General features: G+C 42.5%; 1 protein-coding gene across 1 annotated transcript in view; it reads left to right on the top strand.

The window, feature by feature from the left end:
- Nucleotides 1–2,249: 2,249 nt before the first annotated feature.
- Nucleotides 2,250–5,255, top strand: part of KIAA0319 (KIAA0319 ortholog) — a 78,282-nt gene continuing 75,276 nt past the window's right edge. The window contains exon 1 of the mRNA XM_027128509.1: nt 2,250–3,298. The gene's annotated coding sequence lies outside the window, so the exon portion shown is untranslated. The remainder of the gene's footprint in view (nt 3,299–5,255) is intronic.

The raw sequence follows: 5,255 nt of genomic DNA, 5'->3' as shown, positions 1-5,255 counted from the left end.
TATAGTTTGTTTTAGTATGTTTTTGTGCTCATGTTGAGATTGAAGTTTTTACCTGCTTCCTGTTTCTGGCTCCACTGCTACTGTTTCACCTTTGTGTGGAAGAAAACGGCTTTCCACGTTGCTTCTCACTCTGCCAAGTATTGCCAAGAATATATTGACTTCCTCAGTATATAAAAATGAAAACTGGCGGTAATAATTAGAATGAGAAGTGGCAGAAACTTATTTTCATCAGGGGTGTCAAAATTAACACCTAAAACACCTAAAAAAGGACAAGCTGGGGCTTCCCTAGTGGCGCAGTGGTTGAGAGTCCGCCTGCCGATGCAGGGGATGCGGGTTCGTACCCCGGTCCGGGAAGATCCCACATGCCGCGGAGCGGCTAGGCCAGTGAGCCATGGCCGCTGAGCCTGCGTGTCCGGAGCCTGTGCTCCGCAACGGGAGAGGCCACAGCAGTGAGAGGCCCGCGTACCGAAAAAAAAAAAAAAGACAAGCTGAATTTATATATAACATATGCGTTGTCATAATGGAAAAGTTTTATATGTTAATCATAATTTTAATCATTTAAAATGAGTATTAATGCTAATATTTTAGCATGTATTACGGAAGCAATAGTTCATTTTTGTGGGAAAAGGATATTTTTGGCATAAATTGCTTATTCACTTGGAAGCATAATTAAGTTAGAACTCTACCACACTTCAAATTACAAAAAAGAAAAAATCTAGATGAGTGAAAGGCTAAATATAAAAAAATAAAATATGTAGTAGTGCGTATTAGATTAAATAATTATCAAATTGTTTTAAAACTGGAAGGAGTATCATTTTATGACTCAGCATCCAAGTGAAATACCTTCCCATTTACTCCTTATAGTGACAAAATGTAAGAAACAAGTTATAAGTGAATAGGAACAAAACTACTTTTGGTCTGCTTTCGATGGGCAATAGTTCGCAAATAATGCAAGAATTAAGAAACTACTAATATGCAGTATCTTGAACTTTTTACTTTGAATCTCAAGTTTTCTCAGTATAATAGCTTTGTGTACCTTACCCCCCTTCTTGGTGAAATCCCAACTCAGAATGTTATATATCAATATGCTAAGCATCATCTTTGCCACTGATACAGAATGTACTTGAATCTTGCTAGGCCTGTTTCTCCCACCTTCAAAAAAAGATAGTTCCTTGTCTTTTATTGTGCAGTTTAGTAAGAACACATGTCCCAACCAACAACATATAAAAAGCAGACGAAGTCAGAAAAGCTGTACTAAAAATACATCATTTTATCCTTAGCATTTACTATAATGTCTGGCATGTAGCAGGAGCTCAATAAATGCTGAAATGAAATGAGACAGTGCCCTCACATTTGTGTCCTAGGGAGGCAGACTAACATTTTCATAAGTCAGGACCAAAATAGATATTATATGTATCAAAATAGGTATTCATTGTAATGGCTCTGAGTTTAGAAGTCTAGGCTAAGCTTATATATATGTAAATATGTATATATGTAAAGACTTTAAGCCCATGTATTAATGACTTAATTTTTATTTAAAGACTCCTGGGAATGGGCTTGTTGTCTGAGTACATCAGATTTATTGATGTGAGAAAGGTCACTCTGGGGGTACAGTGGAATGCCACTGGTGAGAAGAGAAAGGATGGAAGTGTCTTGTAAGGTTTGGGTTCCCTTTGAAGGAGGGTCTTGGAATCAGATTGGTACTGTTGCTTACTCTTTCAGAGGCAGGTTAGGAGAAGCAGGGAGTAACTATGGACTGGGTGCTGTCATGAGGCAAGGAGAATTCAGCAGTGGGGTATCACAAGTTACGGATGAAAATAGCAAAGCAAAGGGGGCGTCTGTGGTAGGAAAGCAGTAGTCATTCAAAGAGGGGGTTGTTATGTCATTTTACAGCTGCTGCACGACTTTGGGGGAAATATTTCCTGTTAATTTTGCTTCTGGCTTAATCTGTGCCTGTCCTCCCAGCCCGATAATTGGCAGGGTTGCCATTTTCTTTTTAGTCCAAACTGATTTTGACTCTTTCAGTCCCAAGCAGTTTTTATTCTTTTTTTTTTTTTTTTTTTTTTTTTTTTTTTTTGCGGTACGCGGGCCTCTCACTGTTGTGGCCTCTCCCGTTGCGGAGCACAGGCTCCGGACGCGCAGACTCAGCGGCCATGGCTCACGGACTTAGTTGCTCCGCGGCATGTGGGATCTTCCCGGACCGGGGCACGAACCCGTATCCCCTGCATCGGCAGGTGGACTCTCAACCACTGCGCCACCAGGGAAGCCCAGTTTTTATTCGTTAAACGTGCATTTTCTTTTAATCCCCACTATCATCCTAAAGGAATGCTATTACCATCTCTATAACTGACAAAACATGTTTAGCAAGTAACTCATCCAAGGCCCAGCCATAGCCAGGGAGTAGCTTAGTAGGGGCTTTTCCATCAGGTCTAAGCACTGTACTGTAGTCATGGGGATGTGCAAGGAATGCCCTGGCTTCCTTTTGTGCCCTATGTTACCATACCTAGATGCATGAATCTTTCTTACAAGAAAACAGTATAAATACAAGGAAGAGTCTTCCACATGAGTTTTCTATTGTTCAGATGATCACCTTCCCATAGATGCAAATGTAATCTAAATACTTTGGGCACCTGGTTAACCTATAAAGCGTGGGGTTGATCTGGGCCCCTCCTAACACCTGTTTCCATCCTCATTCAGAAAGCAACACGTGCTCAAAACATAGTAGGGCCTAAAGAGGCTACCGCTGGAGGAGTGGGACTTGTGCGTGTGGGGTGAATTTGCTTCGGGGGAGACATTTGCAAAGGGTTTTTGACCCAAGTAGTGTGCTCGCGCCTCCCTAGAGCCACCCTGGCCCGCGGCATTTGGAAGAGGCACTCATCCCCCCAGGCCGTTTAGGACCACGGTGTCCGTCAAAGTGTTGGTGAAGGAAAGGGGGTGGGGCATGCAGGCTGCCCTGCTGCCTGAAAGCCTTCTGCTTGGTCGCCTGCGGGGTGGGAGTCCGTCACCTGGGTACCCATCTTTAGAGCCCGAGCTGGGAGTCGGGAGTAGGCAAGAAGAACTGCTGCCCGCCCATTCCCTGGGTGCGCGTGTGCGCGTGCGCGTGCGTCGCCGTGGTAACGGCGCAGCGGAAAGGCGCTGAATCACGGGCGCGCGCTTTCCCAGCTCTAGCAGAAGCTGATGCGGGGGGCGGGCGGGGGTGCCCTCCTGGTTGCATCCTGACTAGACCGGTGCTGACCCCGGCGGGCCTGGCTGGCCTGGCGCAGAGGAGCGGTGGCCAGGATCTCTGTCACTACTGGAGGTAAGAGCGCAGCAGTAGCCTCATCCTGTCTCCGGTTTGGGCAAGAGTCTGTCCTCGGGGGCTATATCCTGGGGAAGAGAAAGCGAGGGTTTGGCTTGGATGGGGCGGTACCTCCTCCCTGACAACAGATACGCGTGCCAGTGTGTAAAAGTGTGTGTCTGTGTCTGTGTGTGTGTCTGTGTGTGTGTGTCTGTGTGTGTGTAGGGCCGGGAGACGAAGAAGAAGAGGAGCAGGTGGGACGGCAGGTGATGCTCCTAGCCCGCTGCACCGACTAGGGCTAGCTTTAGTGCGGCCAGCAGCGCCTTGATGCAGTATCCCACTTCCCAACCCGTCTGGCGATTGATGGGAAGGGAGGGCAGCAAGTAGGCAGGTTATGCCAAAGAAAAATAAAATCAAGAGGCCCTGAGTTAGGAGGTGACTTTCTTAAGGTTCTTCTGAACATCTAGGAAAGGGCTTTTCATGATTGCTGCGCCGATTGATTGTTTCTCAGTAGGGTGGAGTCGAGGAAATTTGCATCTGTTCCCAATCTCATGAAATGAATTTCTTAGACCTGTAGAATCGGTTTTCTTTAAACTTCGTTTGGTAATATGTATGTGATCTTTGCTATTATTTGCTAAATTTATTTTGTCTCTGTATCTTACCGTAATCTGAAGCTTGAAACCTTTGAGTGGCTTTTTTTCTCTTTCCCTTTGAACTTCCTCCACAGAATGGATATGAATCACGGTATTATTAATCAAGAGCATAAACCTAAGATTATGAAAGTCATCATTCTTTCGATCATTCATTCTCTTGAGTATATGGAGAGAGAAAAGAATATGATATACCCACTCATATCCATTTTTATTGTTCGATTTCTCATCTAAACATTTTTGTTTGTGGGTTAAATGTTAGTGGTTTTTCCAGTGCTTAAATAGAAAAATTGAATGATATTTTTGATGATAATAATAGAAAAAGTAAATTTTAGACACCCCCCCAAAAAGAACAAGAATTTTTGTTAGTGTTTATTTCTTTATTCCTGAAATGCATGTTCAATGTCCATATGTTTCAAATTGTTTATTATAAGAAGACCACAATCATTGAGACTCCCGAGATTAGGCCAAATGTAAAATTTTATTTTGTGCTTATCATTTTACATAATTTTTCGTACAGATGAGGAAATCTGGAAGTGTCAGTTCAGCTATAGACTTAGGCATCATACAGAAAGCTGAATTCCTCTGTAATTTGAAAAAGAAAAATATAATTATATATCAAGACTTCTTAGAGCCACAGGTGATAGAAAGATTCATCACACCTTTGCCATATAAAATGCCAAGTCAGGGAATTAATTTCCTTTCAGAATAACAAAAATAATTCAGCCAAACTCTTTATGTATTAAAAATAGTCAAAAGAGAGCTTCAGTAATTTATTAATGTACAAGAATGGATTTGCTGTTAAATTTTCTTGACTTATTTTTTTTTTCTAGCCAGACAGATAAGCAGCATTCTCTTTAAATAAATCTGTAGGACCAGGCATGACTGTTTCTGGGTCCGTGATGTATTAATAGATTGCCAGGTCAGATGGCCTGGGTTTGGTCATGGCTCTGCCACTTAATGGCTGTGTCACATTTGGCAAATTCCTTAATTCCTCTTAGCCTCAGTTTTTTCATCTGTAAAATAGGGATAATAATAGAACCAACTTAATGAAATTCCTGTAAGAACTAAATGAAACAATATGTATAAGAGCTCTTTGCTCATTGCCTGGTATGCAACTAACTTCAATAAAAGTTAGTTGTTATTGTTATTCTTTTTTTTAAATAAATTTATTTATTTATTGGCTGCATTTGGTCTTCATTGCTGCAGGGGCTACTCTTCGTTCCCGTGGGCAGGCTTCTCATTGCAGTGGATTCTCTTATTGAGGAGCACGGGCTCTAGGTGCATGCACTTCAGTAGTTGTGGCACGCAGGCTCAGTAGTTGTGTC

The sequence above is a fragment of the Aethalodelphis obliquidens genome, unplaced genomic scaffold (assembly GCF_003676395.1).
Source record: "Aethalodelphis obliquidens isolate GAN/ISIS:26980383/991018 unplaced genomic scaffold, ASM367639v1 scaffold34, whole genome shotgun sequence".
NCBI lineage: Eukaryota > Metazoa > Chordata > Mammalia > Artiodactyla > Delphinidae > Aethalodelphis > Aethalodelphis obliquidens.
The sequence above is the reverse complement of the archived record's forward strand: the minus strand, read 5'-3'. Positions and strand labels throughout refer to the sequence as shown.